The sequence below is a fragment of the Daphnia pulicaria genome, chromosome 7, assembly GCF_021234035.1.
Source record: "Daphnia pulicaria isolate SC F1-1A chromosome 7, SC_F0-13Bv2, whole genome shotgun sequence".
Lineage (NCBI taxonomy): Eukaryota > Metazoa > Arthropoda > Branchiopoda > Diplostraca > Daphniidae > Daphnia > Daphnia pulicaria.
Window position 1 is genome coordinate 11,827,045 of NC_060919.1, and position 17,341 is coordinate 11,844,385.

Here is a 17,341-nt window from a genome sequence, read left to right on the forward strand (position 1 = left end):
TTTGGACTTGAATTTTTACAAGAGGTAAAATGACATAAATGCCCCGAGTGAGGTTCGAACTCACGACCTCGAGATAATGAGACTCGCGCGCTGCCTACTGCGCTATCGAGGCGACCACTGTTATTGAACGCTATAACCAAATGGAACCAAGTGGCTTCCTTGAAACGCAAGTAAATCGAGCTTGCCAGGAGTCGAACCTGGAATCTCCTGATCCGTAGTCAGGCGCGTTATCAATTGCGCCACAAACCCACGTTAAACTACGAACATTACTAAATTTAAGAAACAACTATTTGTTTTGGACAGAAAGTGATCAGGTTTGAATCATGTCTTTACTAGTGAAGTCATGTTTTTAAGCCTTTAACATGAATTGGATTTATTATTACTGTTCATACGATTTTCAGTGAATTGTTGATAAGGAGATTAAAACAGCCCGGTTAGCTCAGACGGTAGAGCGCGGGACTTTTAATCCTGAGGTCGAGGGTTCAAGTCCCTCATCGGGCGTGAAACGTAGGTTGTGTACTAGATATGTGGTGATGTTCGATACGGTATAATTATCCTGTAATTGGCTGGTGCAGATAAACTGAGATAATCTGACTTTACATGAAAAACGTTAGCAAGGAAAAAAATGCCGACGAGGTGACCGAGCGGTTAAGGTGATGGACTGCTAATCCATTGTGCATTGCACGCATGGGTTCGAATCCCATCCTCGTCGAAAGGAATAGTTAAGGATATTGGCAACTGTAACGCACTCCAATTGCTATGCAGTAATCAGGGGTTTCGGCATATCAATGTAGAAACTTAGTGTTCAAGCCACGGTATGATATTCATCAAGGTTCTATGGTGTAATGGTTAGCACTTCAGACTCTGACTCTGACAATCTGAGTTCAAATTTCAGTAGGACCTATTTTAACAGATGGCGAGATCGTTGCAAGAAAGGCCAGTCAAGACTTTTTCCCACAGTGCAACCCTTTCATTTAGAGTTTATGCATTGCGTTGCTGATGGATTAGGGTACTTGGTTATGATGAGTTTTTCTACAACAGTACATTATTACGCCAGGCTGTCGGAGGGTGCTGTACATGTTCGTTGCAAATCGTTATTTCTTCAAGTCATCGCCATTGCCACTTCAAAGTATGTCTGTTTGCATCCATCCCCAAATACATCCGAAGGACACTATATCTTGCAAACAGCCTACAATTAGATAACAACACTTTCGTACTGGCGAGCACAACCCCATCGAAGTAAAAACCATAATCGACGTAAACACCACAACCCTTTCTATCCTTTTCAAAACGAAGCACAGTTTAGTATTTTGCTCCGTCTAAATTTGGACTTGAATTTTTACAAGAGGTAAAATGACATAAATGCCCCGAGTGAGGTTCGAACTCACGACCTCGAGATAATGAGACTCGCGCGCTGCCTACTGCGCTATCGAGGCGACCACTGTTATTGAACGCTATAACCAAATGGAACCAAGTGGCTTCCTTGAAACGCAAGTAAATCGAGCTTGCCAGGAGTCGAACCTGGAATCTCCTGATCCGTAGTCAGGCGCGTTATCAATTGCGCCACAAACCCACGTTAAACTACGAACATTACTAAATTTAAGAAACAACTATTTGTTTTGGACAGAAAGTGATCAGGTTTGAATCATGTCTTTACTAGTGAAGTCATGTTTTTAAGCCTTTAACATGAATTGGATTTATTATTACTGTTCATACGATTTTCAGTGAATTGTTGATAAGGAGATTAAAACAGCCCGGTTAGCTCAGACGGTAGAGCGCGGGACTTTTAATCCTGAGGTCGAGGGTTCAAGTCCCTCATCGGGCGTGAAACGTAGGTTGTGTACTAGATATGTGGTGATGTTCGATACGGTATAATTATCCTGTAATTGGCTGGTGCAGATAAACTGAGATAATCTGACTTTACATGAAAAACGTTAGCAAGGAAAAAAAATGCCGACGAGGTGACCGAGCGGTTAAGGTGATGGACTGCTAATCCATTGTGCATTGCACGCATGGGTTCGAATCCCATCCTCGTCGAAAGGAATAGTTAAGGATATTGGCAACTGTAACGCACTCCAATTGCTATGCAGTAATCAGGGGTTTCGGCATATCAATGTAGAAACTTAGTGTTCAAGCCACGGTATGATATTCATCAAGGTTCTATGGTGTAATGGTTAGCACTTCAGACTCTGACTCTGACAATCTGAGTTCAAATTTCAGTAGGACCTATTTTAACAGATGGCGAGATCGTTGCAAGAAAGGCCAGTCAAGACTTTTTCCCACAGTGCAACCCTTTCATTTAGAGTTTATGCATTGCGTTGCTGATGGATTAGGGTACTTGGTTATGATGAGTTTTTCTACAACAGTACATTATTACGCCAGGCTGTCGGAGGGTGCTGTACATGTTCGTTGCAAATCGTTATTTCTTCAAGTCATCGCCATTTCCACTTCAAAGTATGTCTGTTTGCATCCATCCCCAAATACATCCGAAGGACACTATATCTTGCAAACAGCCTACAATTAGATAACAACACTTTCGTACTGGCGAGCACAACCCCATCGAAGTAAAAACCATAATCGACGTAAACACCACAACCCTTTCTATCCTTTTCAAAACGAAGCACAGTTTAGTATTTTGCTCCGTCTAAATTTGGTTTTGAATTTTTACAAGAGGTAAAATGACATAATTGCCCCGAGTGAGGTTCGAACTCACGACCTCGAGATTATGAGACTCGCGCGCTGCCTACTGCGCTATCGAGGCGACCACTGTTATTGAACGCTTTAACCAAATGGAACCAAGTGTCTTCCTTGAAACGCAAGTAAATCGAGCTTGCCAGGAGTCGAACCTGGAATCTCCTGATCCGTAGTCAGGCGCGTTATCCATTGCGCCACAAACCCACGTTAAACTACGAACATTACTAAATTTAATAAATAACTATTTGTTTTGGACAGAAAGTGATCAGGTTTGAATCATGTCTTTACTAGTGAAGTCATGTTTTTAAGCCTTTAACATGAATTGGATTTATTATTACTGTTCATACGATTTTCAGTGAATTGTTGATAAGGAGATTAAAACAGCCCGGTTAGCTCAGACGGTAGAGCGCGGGACTTTTAATCCTGAGGTCGAGGGTTCAAGTCCCTCATCGGGCGTGAAACGTAGGTTGTGTACTAGATATGTGGTGATGTTCGATACGGTATAATTATCCTGTAATTGGCTGGTGCAGATAAACTGAGATAATCTGACTTTACATGAAAAACGTTAGCAAGGAAAAAAATGCCGACGAGGTGACCGAGCGGTTAAGGTGATGGACTGCTAATCCATTGTGCATTGCACGCATGGGTTCGAATCCCATCCTCGTCGAAAGGAATAGTTAAGGATATTGGCAACTGTAACGCACTCCAATTGCTATGCAGTAATCAGGGGTTTCGGCATATCAATGTAGAAACTTAGTGTTCAAGCCACGGTATGATATTCATCAAGGTTCTATGGTGTAATGGTTAGCACTTCAGACTCTGACTCTGACAATCTGAGTTCAAATTTCAGTAGGACCTATTTTAACAGATGGCGAGATCGTTGCAAGAAAGGCCAGTCAAGACTTTTTCCCACAGTGCAACCCTTTCATTTAGAGTTTATGCATTGCGTTGCTGATGGATTAGGGTACTTGGTTATGATGAGTTTTTCTACAACAGTACATTATTACGCCAGGCTGTCGGAGGGTGCTGTACATGTTCGTTGCAAATCGTTATTTCTTCAAGTCATCGCCATTTCCACTTCAAAGTATGTCTGTTTGCATCCATCCCCAAATACATCCGAAGGACACTATATCTTGCAAACAGCCTACAATTAGATAACAACACTTTCGTACTGGCGAGCACAACCCCATCGAAGTAAAAACCATAATCGACGTAAACACCACAACCCTTTCTATCCTTTTCAAAACGAAGCACAGTTTAGTATTTTGCTCCGTCTAAATTTGGTTTTGAATTTTTACAAGAGGTAAAATGACATAATTGCCCCGAGTGAGGTTCGAACTCACGACCTCGAGATTATGAGACTCGCGCGCTGCCTACTGCGCTATCGAGGCGACCACTGTTATTGAACGCTTTAACCAAATGGAACCAAGTGTCTTCCTTGAAACGCAAGTAAATCGAGCTTGCCAGGAGTCGAACCTGGAATCTCCTGATCCGTAGTCAGGCGCGTTATCCATTGCGCCACAAACCCACGTTAAACTACGAACATTACTAAATTTAATAAATAACTATTTGTTTTCGACAGAAAGTGATCAGGTTTGAATCATGTCTTTACTAGTGAAGTCATGTTTTTAAGCCTTTAACATGAATTGGATTTATTATTACTGTTCATACGATTTTCAGTGAATTGTTGATAAGGAGATTAAAACAGCCCGGTTAGCTCAGACGGTAGAGCGCGGGACTTTTAATCCTGAGGTCGAGGGTTCAAGTCCCTCATCGGGCGTGAAACGTAGGTTGTGTACTAGATATGTGGTGATGTTCGATACGGTATAATTATCCTGTAATTGGCTGGTGCAGATAAACTGAGATAATCTGACTTTACATGAAAAACGTTAGCAAGGAAAAAAATGCCGACGAGGTGACCGAGCGGTTAAGGTGATGGACTGCTAATCCATTGTGCATTGCACGCATGGGTTCGAATCCCATCCTCGTCGAAAGGAATAGTTAAGGATATTGGCAACTGTAACGCACTCCAATTGCTATGCAGTAATCAGGGGTTTCGGCATATCAATGTAGAAACTTAGTGTTCAAGCCACGGTATGATATTCATCAAGGTTCTATGGTGTAATGGTTAGCACTTCAGACTCTGACTCTGACAATCTGAGTTCAAATTTCAGTAGGACCTATTTTAACAGATGGCGAGATCGTTGCAAGAAAGGCCAGTCAAGACTTTTTCCCACAGTGCAACCCTTTCATTTAGAGTTTATGCATTGCGTTGCTGATGGATTAGGGTACTTGGTTATGATGAGTTTTTCTACAACAGTACATTATTACGCCAGGCTGTCGGAGGGTGCTGTACATGTTCGTTGCAAATCGTTATTTCTTCAAGTCATCGCCATTTCCACTTCAAAGTATGTCTGTTTGCATCCATCCCCAAATACATCCGAAGGACACTATATCTTGCAAACAGCCTACAATTAGATAACAACACTTTCGTACTGGCGAGCACAACCCCATCGAAGTAAAAACCATAATCGACGTAAACACCACAACCCTTTCTATCCTTTTCAAAACGAAGCTTAGTTTAGTATTTTGCTCCGTCTAAATTTGGACTTGAATTTTTACAAGAGGTAAAATGACATAAATGCCCCGAGTGAGGTTCGAACTCACGACCTCGAGATTATGAGACTCGCGCGCTGCCTACTGCGCTATCGAGGCGACCACTGTTATTGAACGCTATAACCAAATGGAACCAAGTGGCTTCCTTGAAACGCAAGTAAATCGAGCTTGCCAGGAGTTGAACCTGGAATCTCCTGATCCGTAGTCAGGCGCGTTATCCATTGCGCCACAAACCCACGTCAAACTACGAACATTACTAAATTTAAGAAATAACTATTTGTTTTGGACAGAAAGTGATCAGGTTTGAATCATGTCTTTACTAGTGAAGTCATGTTTTTAAGCCTTTAACATGAATTGGATTTATTATTACTGTTCATACGATTTTCAGTGAATTGTTGATAAGGAGATTAAAACAGCCCGGTTAGCTCAGACGGTAGAGCGCGGGACTTTTAATCCTGAGGTCGAAGGTTCAAGTCCCTCATCGGGCGTGAAACGTAGGTTGTGTACTAGATATGTGGTGATGTTCGATACGGTATAATTATCCTGTAATTGGATGGCGCAGATAAACTGAGATAATCTGACTTTACATGAAAAACGTTAGCAGGGAAAAAATGGGCAACTGTAACGCACTCCAATTGCTATGCAGTAATCAGGGGTTTCGGCATATCAATGTAGAAACTTAGTGTTCAAGCCACGGTATGATATTCATCAAGGTTCTATGGTGTAATGGTTAGCACTTCAGACTCTGACTCTGACAATCTGAGTTCAAATTTCAGTAGGACCTATTTTAACAGATGGCGAGATCGTTGCAAGAAAGGCCAGTCAAGACTTTTTCCCACAGTGCAACCCTTTCATTTAGAGTTTATGCATTGCGTTGCTGATGGATTAGGGTACTTGGTTATGATGAGTTTTTCTACAACAGTACATTATTACGCCAGGCTGTCGGAGGGTGCTGTACATGTTCGTTGCAAATCGTTATTTCTTCAAGTCATCGCCATTTCCACTTCAAAGTATGTCTGTTTGCATCCATCCCCAAATACATCCGAAGGACACTATATCTTGCAAACAGCCTACAATTAGATAACAACACTTTCGTACTGGCGAGCACAACCCCATCGAAGTAAAAACCATAATCGACGTAAACACCACAACCCTTTCTATCCTTTTCAAAACGAAGCACAGTTTAGTATTTTGCTCCGTCTAAATTTGGTTTTGAATTTTTACAAGAGGTAAAATGACATAATTGCCCCGAGTGAGGTTCGAACTCACGACCTCGAGATTATGAGACTCGCGCGCTGCCTACTGCGCTATCGAGGCGACCACTGTTATTGAACGCTTTAACCAAATGGAACCAAGTGTCTTCCTTGAAACGCAAGTAAATCGAGCTTGCCAGGAGTCGAACCTGGAATCTCCTGATCCGTAGTCAGGCGCGTTATCCATTGCGCCACAAACCCACGTTAAACTACGAACATTACTAAATTTAATAAATAACTATTTGTTTTCGACAGAAAGTGATCAGGTTTGAATCATGTCTTTACTAGTGAAGTCATGTTTTTAAGCCTTTAACATGAATTGGATTTATTATTACTGTTCATACGATTTTCAGTGAATTGTTGATAAGGAGATTAAAACAGCCCGGTTAGCTCAGACGGTAGAGCGCGGGACTTTTAATCCTGAGGTCGAGGGTTCAAGTCCCTCATCGGGCGTGAAACGTAGGTTGTGTACTAGATATGTGGTGATGTTCGATACGGTATAATTATCCTGTAATTGGCTGGTGCAGATAAACTGAGATAATCTGACTTTACATGAAAAACGTTAGCAAGGAAAAAAATGCCGACGAGGTGACCGAGCGGTTAAGGTGATGGACTGCTAATCCATTGTGCATTGCACGCATGGGTTCGAATCCCATCCTCGTCGAAAGGAATAGTTAAGGATATTGGCAACTGTAACGCACTCCAATTGCTATGCAGTAATCAGGGGTTTCGGCATATCAATGTAGAAACTTAGTGTTCAAGCCACGGTATGATATTCATCAAGGTTCTATGGTGTAATGGTTAGCACTTCAGACTCTGACTCTGACAATCTGAGTTCAAATTTCAGTAGGACCTATTTTAACAGATGGCGAGATCGTTGCAAGAAAGGCCAGTCAAGACTTTTTCCCACAGTGCAACCCTTTCATTTAGAGTTTATGCATTGCGTTGCTGATGGATTAGGGTACTTGGTTATGATGAGTTTTTCTACAACAGTACATTATTACGCCAGGCTGTCGGAGGGTGCTGTACATGTTCGTTGCAAATCGTTATTTCTTCAAGTCATCGCCATTTCCACTTCAAAGTATGTCTGTTTGCATCCATCCCCAAATACATCCGAAGGACACTATATCTTGCAAACAGCCTACAATTAGATAACAACACTTTCGTACTGGCGAGCACAACCCCATCGAAGTAAAAACCATAATCGACGTAAACACCACAACCCTTTCTATCCTTTTCAAAACGAAGCTTAGTTTAGTATTTTGCTCCGTCTAAATTTGGACTTGAATTTTTACAAGAGGTAAAATGACATAAATGCCCCGAGTGAGGTTCGAACTCACGACCTCGAGATTATGAGACTCGCGCGCTGCCTACTGCGCTATCGAGGCGACCACTGTTATTGAACGCTATAACCAAATGGAACCAAGTGGCTTCCTTGAAACGCAAGTAAATCGAGCTTGCCAGGAGTTGAACCTGGAATCTCCTGATCCGTAGTCAGGCGCGTTATCCATTGCGCCACAAACCCACGTCAAACTACGAACATTACTAAATTTAAGAAATAACTATTTGTTTTGGACAGAAAGTGATCAGGTTTGAATCATGTCTTTACTAGTGAAGTCATGTTTTTAAGCCTTTAACATGAATTGGATTTATTATTACTGTTCATACGATTTTCAGTGAATTGTTGATAAGGAGATTAAAACAGCCCGGTTAGCTCAGACGGTAGAGCGCGGGACTTTTAATCCTGAGGTCGAAGGTTCAAGTCCCTCATCGGGCGTGAAACGTAGGTTGTGTACTAGATATGTGGTGATGTTCGATACGGTATAATTATCCTGTAATTGGATGGCGCAGATAAACTGAGATAATCTGACTTTACATGAAAAACGTTAGCAGGGAAAAAATGGGCAACTGTAACGCACTCCAATTGCTATGCAGTAATCAGGGGTTTCGGCATATCAATGTAGAAACTTAGTGTTCAAGCCACGGTATGATATTCATCAAGGTTCTATGGTGTAATGGTTAGCACTTCAGACTCTGACTCTGACAATCTGAGTTCAAATTTCAGTAGGACCTATTTTAACAGATGGCGAGATCGTTGCAAGAAAGGCCAGTCAAGACTTTTTCCCACAGTGCAACCCTTTCATTTAGAGTTTATGCATTGCGTTGCTGATGGATTAGGGTACTTGGTTATGATGAGTTTTTCTACAACAGTACATTATTACGCCAGGCTGTCGGAGGGTGCTGTACATGTTCGTTGCAAATCGTTATTTCTTCAAGTCATCGCCATTTCCACTTCAAAGTATGTCTGTTTGCATCCATCCCCAAATACATCCGAAGGACACTATATCTTGCAAACAGCCTACAATTAGATAACAACACTTTCGTACTGGCGAGCACAACCCCATCGAAGTAAAAACCATAATCGACGTAAACACCACAACCCTTTCTATCCTTTTCAAAACGAAGCACAGTTTAGTATTTTGCTCCGTCTAAATTTGGTTTTGAATTTTTACAAGAGGTAAAATGACATAATTGCCCCGAGTGAGGTTCGAACTCACGACCTCGAGATTATGAGACTCGCGCGCTGCCTACTGCGCTATCGAGGCGACCACTGTTATTGAACGCTTTAACCAAATGGAACCAAGTGTCTTCCTTGAAACGCAAGTAAATCGAGCTTGCCAGGAGTCGAACCTGGAATCTCCTGATCCGTAGTCAGGCGCGTTATCCATTGCGCCACAAACCCACGTTAAACTACGAACATTACTAAATTTAATAAATAACTATTTGTTTTGGACAGAAAGTGATCAGGTTTGAATCATGTCTTTACTAGTGAAGTCATGTTTTTAAGCCTTTAACATGAATTGGATTTATTATTACTGTTCATACGATTTTCAGTGAATTGTTGATAAGGAGATTAAAACAGCCCGGTTAGCTCAGACGGTAGAGCGCGGGACTTTTAATCCTGAGGTCGAGGGTTCAAGTCCCTCATCGGGCGTGAAACGTAGGTTGTGTACTAGATATGTGGTGATGTTCGATACGGTATAATTATCCTGTAATTGGCTGGTGCAGATAAACTGAGATAATCTGACTTTACATGAAAAACGTTAGCAAGGAAAAAAATGCCGACGAGGTGACCGAGCGGTTAAGGTGATGGACTGCTAATCCATTGTGCATTGCACGCATGGGTTCGAATCCCATCCTCGTCGAAAGGAATAGTTAAGGATATTGGCAACTGTAACGCACTCCAATTGCTATGCAGTAATCAGGGGTTTCGGCATATCAATGTAGAAACTTAGTGTTCAAGCCACGGTATGATATTCATCAAGGTTCTATGGTGTAATGGTTAGCACTTCAGACTCTGACTCTGACAATCTGAGTTCAAATTTCAGTAGGACCTATTTTAACAGATGGCGAGATCGTTGCAAGAAAGGCCAGTCAAGACTTTTTCCCACAGTGCAACCCTTTCATTTAGAGTTTATGCATTGCGTTGCTGATGGATTAGGGTACTTGGTTATGATGAGTTTTTCTACAACAGTACATTATTACGCCAGGCTGTCGGAGGGTGCTGTACATGTTCGTTGCAAATCGTTATTTCTTCAAGTCATCGCCATTTCCACTTCAAAGTATGTCTGTTTGCATCCATCCCCAAATACATCCGAAGGACACTATATCTTGCAAACAGCCTACAATTAGATAACAACACTTTCGTACTGGCGAGCACAACCCCATCGAAGTAAAAACCATAATCGACGTAAACACCACAACCCTTTCTATCCTTTTCAAAACGAAGCACAGTTTAGTATTTTGCTCCGTCTAAATTTGGTTTTGAATTTTTACAAGAGGTAAAATGACATAATTGCCCCGAGTGAGGTTCGAACTCACGACCTCGAGATTATGAGACTCGCGCGCTGCCTACTGCGCTATCGAGGCGACCACTGTTATTGAACGCTTTAACCAAATGGAACCAAGTGTCTTCCTTGAAACGCAAGTAAATCGAGCTTGCCAGGAGTCAAACCTGGAATCTCCTGATCCGTAGTCAGGCGCGTTATCCATTGCGCCACAAACCCACGTTAAACTACGAACATTACTAAATTTAATAAATAACTATTTGTTTTCGACAGAAAGTGATCAGGTTTGAATCATGTCTTTACTAGTGAAGTCATGTTTTTAAGCCTTTAACATGAATTGGATTTATTATTACTGTTCATACGATTTTCAGTGAATTGTTGATAAGGAGATTAAAGCAGCCCGGTTAGCTCAGACGGTAGAGCGCGGGACTTTTAATCCTGAGGTCGAGGGTTCAAGTCCCTCATCGGGCGTGAAACGTAGGTTGTGTACTAGATATGTGGTGATGTTCGATACGGTATAATTATCCTGTAATTGGCTGGTGCAGATAAACTGAGATAATCTGACTTTACATGAAAAACGTTAGCAAGGAAAAAAATGCCGACGAGGTGACCGAGCGGTTAAGGTGATGGACTGCTAATCCATTGTGCATTGCACGCATGGGTTCGAATCCCATCCTCGTCGAAAGGAATAGTTAAGGATATTGGCAACTGTAACGCACTCCAATTGCTATGCAGTAATCAGGGGTTTCGGCATATCAATGTAGAAACTTAGTGTTCAAGCCACGGTATGATATTCATCAAGTTTCTATGGTGTAATGGTTAGCACTTCAGACTCTGACTCTGACAATCTGAGTTCAAATCTCAGTAGGACCTATTTTAACAGATGGCGAGATCGTTGCAAGAAAGGCCAGTCAAGACTTTTTCCCACAGTGCAACCCTTTCATTTAGAGTTTATGCATTGCGTTGCTGATGGATTAGGGTACTTGGTTATGATGAGTTTTTCTACAACAGTACATTATTACGCCAGGCTGTCGGAGGGTGCTGTACATGTTCGTTGCAAATCGTTATTTCTTCAAGTCATCGCCATTTCCACTTCAAAGTATGTCTGTTTGCATCCATCCCCAAATACATCCGAAGGACACTATATCTTGCAAACAGCCTACAATTAGATAACAACACTTTCGTACTGGCGAGCACAACCCCATCGAAGTAAAAACCATAATCGACGTAAACACCACAACCCTTTCTATCCTTTTCAAAACGAAGCTTAGTTTAGTATTTTGCTCCGTCTAAATTTGGACTTGAATTTTTACAAGAGGTAAAATGACATAAATGCCCCGAGTGAGGTTCGAACTCACGACCTCGAGATTATGAGACTCGCGCGCTGCCTACTGCGCTATCGAGGCGACCACTGTTATTGAACGCTATAACCAAATGGAACCAAGTGGCTTCCTTGAAACGCAAGTAAATCGAGCTTGCCAGGAGTCGAACCTGGAATCTCCTGATCCGTAGTCAGGCGCGTTATCCATTGCGCCACAAACCCACGTCAAACTACGAACATTACTAAATTTAAGAAATAACTATTTGTTTTGGACAGAAAGTGATCAGGTTTGAATCATGTCTTTACTAGTGAAGTCATGTTTTTAAGCCTTTAACATGAATTGGATTTATTATTACTGTTCATACGATTTTCAGTGAATTGTTGATAAGGAGATTAAAACAGCCCGGTTAGCTCAGACGGTAGAGCGCGGGACTTTTAATCCTGAGGTCGAAGGTTCAAGTCCCTCATCGGGCGTGAAACGTAGGTTGTGTACTAGATATGTGGTGATGTTCGATACGGTATAATTATCCTGTAATTGGATGGCGCAGATAAACTGAGATAATCTGACTTTACATGAAAAACGTTAGCAGGGAAAAAATGGGCAACTGTAACGCACTCCAATTGCTATGCAGTAATCAGGGGTTTCGGCATATCAAAGTAGAAACTTAGTGTTCAAGCCACGGTATGATATTCATCAAGGTTCTATGGTGTAATGGTTAGCACTTCAGACTCTGACTCTGACAATCTGAGTTCAAATTTCAGTAGGACCTATTTTAACAGATGGCGAGATCGTTGCAAGAAAGGCCAGTCAAGACTTTTTCCCACAGTGCAACCCTTTCATTTAGAGTTTATGCATTGCGTTGCTGATGGATTAGGGTACTTGGTTATGATGAGTTTTTCTACAACAGTACATTATTACGCCAGGCTGTCGGAGGGTGCTGTACATGTTCGTTGCAAATCGTTATTTCTTCAAGTCATCGCCATTTCCACTTCAAAGTATGTCTGTTTGCATCCATCCCCAAATACATCCGAAGGACACTATATCTTGCAAACAGCCTACAATTAGATAACAACACTTTCGTACTGGCGAGCACAACCCCATCGAAGTAAAAACCATAATCGACGTAAACACACAACCCTTTCTATCCTTTTCAAAACGAAGCACAGTTTAGTATTTTGCTCCGTCTAAATTTGGACTTGAATTTTTACAAGAGGTAAAATGACATAAATGCCCCGAGTGAGGTTCGAACTCACGACCTCGAGATTATGAGACTCGCGCGCTGCCTACTGTGCTATCGAGGCGACCAATGTTATTGAACGCTATAACCAAATGGAACCAAGTGGCTTCCTTGAAACGCAAGTAAATCGAGCTTGCCAGGAGTCGAACCTGGAATCTCCTGATCCGTAGTCAGGCGCGTTATCCATTGCGCCACAAACCCACGTTAAACTACGAACATTACTAAATTCAAGAAATAACTATTTGTTTTGGACAGAAAGTGATCAGGTTTGAATCATGTCTTTACTAGTGAAGTCATGTTTTTAAGCCTTTAACATGAACTGAATTTATTATTACTGTTCATACGATTTTCAGTGAATTGTTGATAAGGAGATTAAAATAGCCCGGTTAGCTCAGACGGTAGAGCGCGGGACTTTTAATCCTGAAGTCGAGGGTTCAAGTCCCTCATCGGGCGTGAAACGTAGGTTGTGTACTAGATATGTGGTGATGTTCGATACGGTATAATTATCCTGTAATTGGATGGCGCAGATAAACTGAGATAATCTGACTTTACATGAAAAACGTTAGCAAGGAAAAAAATGCCGACGAGGTGACCGAGCGGTTAAGGTGATGGACTGCTAATCCATTGTGCATTGCACGCATGTGTTCGAATCCCATTCTCGTCGAAAGGAATAGTTAAGGATATTGGCAACTGTAACGCACTCCAATTGCTATGCAGTAATCTGGGGTTTCGGCATATCAATGTAGAAACTTAGTGTTCAAGCCACGGTATGATATTCATCAAGGTTCTATGGTGTAATGGTTAGCACTTCAGACTCTGACTCTGACAATCTGAGTTCAAATCTCAGTAGGACCTATTTTAACAGATGGCGAGATCGTTGCAAGAAAGGCCAGTCAAGACTTTTTCCCACAGTGCAACCCTTTCATTTAGAGTTTATGCATTGCGTTGCTGATGGATTAGGGTACTTGGTTATGATGAGTTTTTCTACAACAGTACATTATTACGCCAGGCTGTCGGAGGGTGCTGTACATGTTCGTTGCAAATCGTTATTTCTTCAAGTCATCGCCATTGCCACTTCAAAGTATGTCTGTTTGCATCCATCCCCAAATACATCCGAAGGACACTATATCTTGCAAACAGCCTACAATTAGATAACAACACTTTCGTACTGGCGAGCACAACCCCATCGAAGTAAAAACCATAATCGACGTAAACACACAACCCTTTCTATCCTTTTCAAAACGAAGCACAGTTTAGTATTTTGCTCCGTCTAAATTTGGACTTGAATTTTTACAAGAGGTAAAATGACATAAATGCCCCGAGTGAGGTTCGAACTCACGACCACGAGAATATGAGACTCGCGCGCTGCCTACTGTGCTATCGAGGCGACCACTGTTGTTGAACGCTATAACCAAATGGAACCAAGTGGCTTCCTTGAAACGCAAGTAAATCGAGCTTGCCAGGAGTCGAACCTGGAATCTCCTGATCCGTAGTCAGGCGCGTTATCCATTGCGCCACAAACCCACGTTAAACTACGAACATTACTAAATTCAAGAAATAACTATTTGTTTTGGACAGAAAGTGATCAGGTTTGAATCATGTCTTTACTAGTGAAGTCATGTTTTTAAGCCTTTAACATGAACTGAATTTATTATTACTGTTCATACGATTTTCAGTGAATTGTTGATAAGGAGATTAAAATAGCCCGGTTAGCTCAGACGGTAGAGCGCGGGACTTTTAATCCTGAAGTCGAGGGTTCAAGTCCCTCATCGGGCGTGAAACGTAGGTTGTGTACTAGATATGTGGTGATGTTCGATACGGTATAATTATCCTGTAATTGGATGGCGCAGATAAACTGAGATAATCTGACTTTACATGAAAAACGTTAGCAAGGAAAAAAATGCCGACGAGGTGACCGAGCGGTTAAGGTGATGGACTGCTAATCCATTGTGCATTGCACGCATGTGTTCGAATCCCATTCTCGTCGAAAGGAATAGTTAAGGATATTGGCAACTGTAACGCACTCCAATTGCTATGCAGTAATCAGGGGTTTCGGCATATCAATGTAGAAACTTAGTGTTCAAGCCACGGTATGATATTCATCAAGGTTCTATGGTGTAATGGTTAGCACTTCAGACTCTGACTCTGACAATCTGAGTTCAAATCTCAGTAGGACCTATTTTAACAGATGGCGAGATCGTTGCAAGAAAGGCCAGTCAAGACTTTTTCCCACAGTGCAACCCTTTCATTTAGAGTTTATGCATTGCGTTGCTGATGGATTAGGGTACTTGGTTATGATGAGTTTTTCTACAACAGTACATTATTACGCCAGGCTGTCGGAGGGTGCTGTACATGTTCGTTGCAAATCGTTATTTCTTCAAGTCATCGCCATTGCCACTTCAAAGTATGTCTGTTTGCATCCATCCCCAAATACATCCGAAGGACACTATATCTTGCAAACAGCCTACAATTAGATAACAACACTTTCGTACTGGCGAGCACAACCCCATCGAAGTAAAAACCATAATCGACGTAAACACACAACCCTTTCTATCCTTTTCAAAACGAAGCACAGTTTAGTATTTTGCTCCGTCTAAATTTGGACTTGAATTTTTACAAGAGGTAAAATGACATAAATGCCCCGAGTGAGGTTCGAACTCACGACCTCGAGATTATGAGACTCGCGCGCTGCCTACTGCGCTATCGAGGCGACCACTGTTATTGAACGCTATAACCAAATGGAACCAAGTGGCTTCCTTGAAACGCAAGTAAATCGAGCTTGCCAGGAGTCGAACCTGGAATCTCCTGATCCGTAGTCAGGCGCGTTATCCATTGCGCCACAAACCCACGTTAAACTACGAACATTACTAAATTCAAGAAATAACTATTTGTTTTGGACAGAAAGTGATCAGGTTTGAATCATGTCTTTACTAGTGAAGTCATGTTTTTAAGCCTTTAACATGAACTGAATTTATTATTACTGTTCATACGATTTTCAGTGAATTGTTGATAAGGAGATTAAAACAGCCCGGTTAGCTCAGACGGTAGAGCGCGGGACTGTTAATCCTGAGGTCGAGGGTTCAAGTCCCTCATCGGGCGTGAAACGTAGGTTGTGTACTAGATATGTGGTGATGTTCGATACGGTATAATTATCCTGTAATTGGATGGCGCAGATAAACTGAGATAATCTGACTTTACATGAAAAACGTTAGCAAGGAAAAAATGGGCAACTGTAACGCACTCCAATTGCTATGCAGTAATCAGGGGTTTCGGCATATCAATGTAGAAACTTAGTGTTCAAGCCACGGTATGATATTCATCAAGGTTCTATGGTGTAATGGTTAGCACTTCAGACTCTGACTTTGACAATCTGAGTTCAAATCTCAGTAGGACCTATTTTAACAGATGGCGAGATCGTTGCAAGAAAGGCCAGTCAAGACTTTTTCCCACAGTGCAACCCTTTCATTTAGAGTTTATGCATTGCGTTGCTGATGGATTAGGGTACTTGGTTATGATGAGTTTTTCTACAACAGTACATTATTACGCCAGGCTGTCGGAGGGTGCTGTACATGTTCGTTGCAAATCGTTATTTCTTCAAGTCATCGCCATTGCCACTTCAAAGTATGTCTGTTTGCATCCATCCCCAAATACATCCGAAGGACACTATATCTTGCAAACAGCCTACAATTAGATAACAACACTTTCGTACTGGCGAGCACAACCCCATCGAAGTAAAAACCATAATCGACGTAAACACACAACCCTTTCTATCCTTTTCAAAACGAAGCACAGTTTAGTATTTTGCTCCGTCTAAATTTGGACTTGAATTTTTACAAGAGGTAAAATGACATAAATGCCCCGAGTGAGGTTCGAACTCACGACCTCGAGATTATGAGACTCGCGCGCTGCCTACTGCGCTATCGAGGCGACCACTGTTAATGAACGCTATAACCAAATGGAACCAAGTGGCTTCCTTGAAACGCAAGTAAATCGAGCTTGCCAGGAGTCGAACCTGGAATCTCCTGATCCGTAGTCAGGCGCGTTATCCATTGCGCCACAAACCCACGTTAAACTACGAACATTACTAAATTCAAGAAATAACTATTTGTTTTGGACAGAAAGTGATCAGGTTTGAATCATGTCTTTACTAGTGAAGTCATGTTTTTAAGCCTTTAACATGAACTGAATTTATTATTATTGTTCATACGATTTTCAGTGAATTGTTGATAAGGAGATTAAAACAGCCCGGTTAGCTCAGACGGTAGAGCGCGGGACTTTTAATCCTGAAGTCGAGGGTTCAAGTCCCTCATCGGGCGTGAAACGTAGGTTGTGTACTAGATATGTGGTGATGTTCGATACGGTATAATTATC

At 41.8% G+C, this 17,341-nt stretch overlaps 58 non-coding genes across 58 annotated transcripts; 30 read left to right on the forward strand and 28 right to left on the reverse strand.

Moving 5' to 3' along the window:
• Positions 1-39: 39 nt before the first annotated feature.
• Trnam-cau lies at positions 40-112 on the reverse strand. The gene has a single exon. It is a non-coding gene; the product is annotated as a tRNA-Met (tRNA).
• A 64-nt stretch (positions 113-176) lies between these two features.
• Positions 177-249, reverse strand: Trnar-acg. Its single transcript has one exon. It is a non-coding gene; the product is annotated as a tRNA-Arg (tRNA).
• Positions 250-428: 179 nt separating this feature from the next.
• On the forward strand, positions 429-501 carry Trnak-uuu. The gene has a single exon. It is a non-coding gene; the product is annotated as a tRNA-Lys (tRNA).
• Positions 502-630: 129 nt separating this feature from the next.
• Positions 631-712, forward strand: Trnas-gcu. Its single transcript has one exon. It is a non-coding gene; the product is annotated as a tRNA-Ser (tRNA).
• A 119-nt stretch (positions 713-831) lies between these two features.
• Trnaq-cug lies at positions 832-903 on the forward strand. Its single transcript has one exon. It is a non-coding gene; the product is annotated as a tRNA-Gln (tRNA).
• Positions 904-1,363: 460 nt separating this feature from the next.
• On the reverse strand, positions 1,364-1,436 carry Trnam-cau. Its single transcript has one exon. It is a non-coding gene; the product is annotated as a tRNA-Met (tRNA).
• Positions 1,437-1,500: 64 nt separating this feature from the next.
• Positions 1,501-1,573, reverse strand: Trnar-acg. Its single transcript has one exon. It is a non-coding gene; the product is annotated as a tRNA-Arg (tRNA).
• Positions 1,574-1,752: 179 nt separating this feature from the next.
• On the forward strand, positions 1,753-1,825 carry Trnak-uuu. The gene has a single exon. It is a non-coding gene; the product is annotated as a tRNA-Lys (tRNA).
• Positions 1,826-1,955: 130 nt separating this feature from the next.
• Positions 1,956-2,037, forward strand: Trnas-gcu. The gene has a single exon. It is a non-coding gene; the product is annotated as a tRNA-Ser (tRNA).
• Positions 2,038-2,156: 119 nt separating this feature from the next.
• On the forward strand, positions 2,157-2,228 carry Trnaq-cug. The gene has a single exon. It is a non-coding gene; the product is annotated as a tRNA-Gln (tRNA).
• Positions 2,229-2,688: 460 nt separating this feature from the next.
• Positions 2,689-2,761, reverse strand: Trnam-cau. Its single transcript has one exon. It is a non-coding gene; the product is annotated as a tRNA-Met (tRNA).
• A 64-nt stretch (positions 2,762-2,825) lies between these two features.
• Trnar-acg lies at positions 2,826-2,898 on the reverse strand. The gene has a single exon. It is a non-coding gene; the product is annotated as a tRNA-Arg (tRNA).
• Positions 2,899-3,077: 179 nt separating this feature from the next.
• Trnak-uuu lies at positions 3,078-3,150 on the forward strand. The gene has a single exon. It is a non-coding gene; the product is annotated as a tRNA-Lys (tRNA).
• Positions 3,151-3,279: 129 nt separating this feature from the next.
• Positions 3,280-3,361, forward strand: Trnas-gcu. Its single transcript has one exon. It is a non-coding gene; the product is annotated as a tRNA-Ser (tRNA).
• Positions 3,362-3,480: 119 nt separating this feature from the next.
• Positions 3,481-3,552, forward strand: Trnaq-cug. The gene has a single exon. It is a non-coding gene; the product is annotated as a tRNA-Gln (tRNA).
• A 460-nt stretch (positions 3,553-4,012) lies between these two features.
• Trnam-cau lies at positions 4,013-4,085 on the reverse strand. The gene has a single exon. It is a non-coding gene; the product is annotated as a tRNA-Met (tRNA).
• A 64-nt stretch (positions 4,086-4,149) lies between these two features.
• Trnar-acg lies at positions 4,150-4,222 on the reverse strand. The gene has a single exon. It is a non-coding gene; the product is annotated as a tRNA-Arg (tRNA).
• A 179-nt stretch (positions 4,223-4,401) lies between these two features.
• Positions 4,402-4,474, forward strand: Trnak-uuu. The gene has a single exon. It is a non-coding gene; the product is annotated as a tRNA-Lys (tRNA).
• Positions 4,475-4,603: 129 nt separating this feature from the next.
• Positions 4,604-4,685, forward strand: Trnas-gcu. Its single transcript has one exon. It is a non-coding gene; the product is annotated as a tRNA-Ser (tRNA).
• A 119-nt stretch (positions 4,686-4,804) lies between these two features.
• Positions 4,805-4,876, forward strand: Trnaq-cug. Its single transcript has one exon. It is a non-coding gene; the product is annotated as a tRNA-Gln (tRNA).
• Positions 4,877-5,336: 460 nt separating this feature from the next.
• Positions 5,337-5,409, reverse strand: Trnam-cau. The gene has a single exon. It is a non-coding gene; the product is annotated as a tRNA-Met (tRNA).
• Positions 5,410-5,473: 64 nt separating this feature from the next.
• Trnar-acg lies at positions 5,474-5,546 on the reverse strand. The gene has a single exon. It is a non-coding gene; the product is annotated as a tRNA-Arg (tRNA).
• A 476-nt stretch (positions 5,547-6,022) lies between these two features.
• Trnaq-cug lies at positions 6,023-6,094 on the forward strand. The gene has a single exon. It is a non-coding gene; the product is annotated as a tRNA-Gln (tRNA).
• Positions 6,095-6,554: 460 nt separating this feature from the next.
• Positions 6,555-6,627, reverse strand: Trnam-cau. The gene has a single exon. It is a non-coding gene; the product is annotated as a tRNA-Met (tRNA).
• Positions 6,628-6,691: 64 nt separating this feature from the next.
• On the reverse strand, positions 6,692-6,764 carry Trnar-acg. Its single transcript has one exon. It is a non-coding gene; the product is annotated as a tRNA-Arg (tRNA).
• A 179-nt stretch (positions 6,765-6,943) lies between these two features.
• Trnak-uuu lies at positions 6,944-7,016 on the forward strand. The gene has a single exon. It is a non-coding gene; the product is annotated as a tRNA-Lys (tRNA).
• Positions 7,017-7,145: 129 nt separating this feature from the next.
• On the forward strand, positions 7,146-7,227 carry Trnas-gcu. Its single transcript has one exon. It is a non-coding gene; the product is annotated as a tRNA-Ser (tRNA).
• Positions 7,228-7,346: 119 nt separating this feature from the next.
• Trnaq-cug lies at positions 7,347-7,418 on the forward strand. The gene has a single exon. It is a non-coding gene; the product is annotated as a tRNA-Gln (tRNA).
• A 460-nt stretch (positions 7,419-7,878) lies between these two features.
• Trnam-cau lies at positions 7,879-7,951 on the reverse strand. Its single transcript has one exon. It is a non-coding gene; the product is annotated as a tRNA-Met (tRNA).
• Positions 7,952-8,015: 64 nt separating this feature from the next.
• Trnar-acg lies at positions 8,016-8,088 on the reverse strand. Its single transcript has one exon. It is a non-coding gene; the product is annotated as a tRNA-Arg (tRNA).
• A 476-nt stretch (positions 8,089-8,564) lies between these two features.
• Trnaq-cug lies at positions 8,565-8,636 on the forward strand. Its single transcript has one exon. It is a non-coding gene; the product is annotated as a tRNA-Gln (tRNA).
• Positions 8,637-9,096: 460 nt separating this feature from the next.
• Trnam-cau lies at positions 9,097-9,169 on the reverse strand. The gene has a single exon. It is a non-coding gene; the product is annotated as a tRNA-Met (tRNA).
• A 64-nt stretch (positions 9,170-9,233) lies between these two features.
• On the reverse strand, positions 9,234-9,306 carry Trnar-acg. The gene has a single exon. It is a non-coding gene; the product is annotated as a tRNA-Arg (tRNA).
• Positions 9,307-9,485: 179 nt separating this feature from the next.
• On the forward strand, positions 9,486-9,558 carry Trnak-uuu. The gene has a single exon. It is a non-coding gene; the product is annotated as a tRNA-Lys (tRNA).
• A 129-nt stretch (positions 9,559-9,687) lies between these two features.
• Trnas-gcu lies at positions 9,688-9,769 on the forward strand. Its single transcript has one exon. It is a non-coding gene; the product is annotated as a tRNA-Ser (tRNA).
• A 119-nt stretch (positions 9,770-9,888) lies between these two features.
• On the forward strand, positions 9,889-9,960 carry Trnaq-cug. Its single transcript has one exon. It is a non-coding gene; the product is annotated as a tRNA-Gln (tRNA).
• A 460-nt stretch (positions 9,961-10,420) lies between these two features.
• Trnam-cau lies at positions 10,421-10,493 on the reverse strand. Its single transcript has one exon. It is a non-coding gene; the product is annotated as a tRNA-Met (tRNA).
• Positions 10,494-10,557: 64 nt separating this feature from the next.
• Positions 10,558-10,630, reverse strand: Trnar-acg. Its single transcript has one exon. It is a non-coding gene; the product is annotated as a tRNA-Arg (tRNA).
• Positions 10,631-10,809: 179 nt separating this feature from the next.
• Positions 10,810-10,882, forward strand: Trnak-uuu. Its single transcript has one exon. It is a non-coding gene; the product is annotated as a tRNA-Lys (tRNA).
• Positions 10,883-11,011: 129 nt separating this feature from the next.
• Positions 11,012-11,093, forward strand: Trnas-gcu. Its single transcript has one exon. It is a non-coding gene; the product is annotated as a tRNA-Ser (tRNA).
• A 119-nt stretch (positions 11,094-11,212) lies between these two features.
• Trnaq-cug lies at positions 11,213-11,284 on the forward strand. The gene has a single exon. It is a non-coding gene; the product is annotated as a tRNA-Gln (tRNA).
• Positions 11,285-11,744: 460 nt separating this feature from the next.
• Trnam-cau lies at positions 11,745-11,817 on the reverse strand. Its single transcript has one exon. It is a non-coding gene; the product is annotated as a tRNA-Met (tRNA).
• A 64-nt stretch (positions 11,818-11,881) lies between these two features.
• Positions 11,882-11,954, reverse strand: Trnar-acg. The gene has a single exon. It is a non-coding gene; the product is annotated as a tRNA-Arg (tRNA).
• Positions 11,955-12,430: 476 nt separating this feature from the next.
• On the forward strand, positions 12,431-12,502 carry Trnaq-cug. Its single transcript has one exon. It is a non-coding gene; the product is annotated as a tRNA-Gln (tRNA).
• A 459-nt stretch (positions 12,503-12,961) lies between these two features.
• Positions 12,962-13,034, reverse strand: Trnam-cau. Its single transcript has one exon. It is a non-coding gene; the product is annotated as a tRNA-Met (tRNA).
• Positions 13,035-13,098: 64 nt separating this feature from the next.
• On the reverse strand, positions 13,099-13,171 carry Trnar-acg. Its single transcript has one exon. It is a non-coding gene; the product is annotated as a tRNA-Arg (tRNA).
• Positions 13,172-13,552: 381 nt separating this feature from the next.
• Trnas-gcu lies at positions 13,553-13,634 on the forward strand. The gene has a single exon. It is a non-coding gene; the product is annotated as a tRNA-Ser (tRNA).
• Positions 13,635-13,753: 119 nt separating this feature from the next.
• On the forward strand, positions 13,754-13,825 carry Trnaq-cug. Its single transcript has one exon. It is a non-coding gene; the product is annotated as a tRNA-Gln (tRNA).
• A 459-nt stretch (positions 13,826-14,284) lies between these two features.
• Positions 14,285-14,357, reverse strand: Trnam-cau. Its single transcript has one exon. It is a non-coding gene; the product is annotated as a tRNA-Met (tRNA).
• A 64-nt stretch (positions 14,358-14,421) lies between these two features.
• Trnar-acg lies at positions 14,422-14,494 on the reverse strand. Its single transcript has one exon. It is a non-coding gene; the product is annotated as a tRNA-Arg (tRNA).
• Positions 14,495-14,875: 381 nt separating this feature from the next.
• On the forward strand, positions 14,876-14,957 carry Trnas-gcu. The gene has a single exon. It is a non-coding gene; the product is annotated as a tRNA-Ser (tRNA).
• Positions 14,958-15,076: 119 nt separating this feature from the next.
• Trnaq-cug lies at positions 15,077-15,148 on the forward strand. The gene has a single exon. It is a non-coding gene; the product is annotated as a tRNA-Gln (tRNA).
• A 459-nt stretch (positions 15,149-15,607) lies between these two features.
• Positions 15,608-15,680, reverse strand: Trnam-cau. The gene has a single exon. It is a non-coding gene; the product is annotated as a tRNA-Met (tRNA).
• A 64-nt stretch (positions 15,681-15,744) lies between these two features.
• Trnar-acg lies at positions 15,745-15,817 on the reverse strand. The gene has a single exon. It is a non-coding gene; the product is annotated as a tRNA-Arg (tRNA).
• Positions 15,818-15,996: 179 nt separating this feature from the next.
• Trnan-guu lies at positions 15,997-16,069 on the forward strand. Its single transcript has one exon. It is a non-coding gene; the product is annotated as a tRNA-Asn (tRNA).
• A 224-nt stretch (positions 16,070-16,293) lies between these two features.
• On the forward strand, positions 16,294-16,365 carry Trnaq-cug. Its single transcript has one exon. It is a non-coding gene; the product is annotated as a tRNA-Gln (tRNA).
• Positions 16,366-16,824: 459 nt separating this feature from the next.
• On the reverse strand, positions 16,825-16,897 carry Trnam-cau. The gene has a single exon. It is a non-coding gene; the product is annotated as a tRNA-Met (tRNA).
• Positions 16,898-16,961: 64 nt separating this feature from the next.
• On the reverse strand, positions 16,962-17,034 carry Trnar-acg. The gene has a single exon. It is a non-coding gene; the product is annotated as a tRNA-Arg (tRNA).
• Between the last annotated feature and the right edge of the window lie 307 nt (positions 17,035-17,341).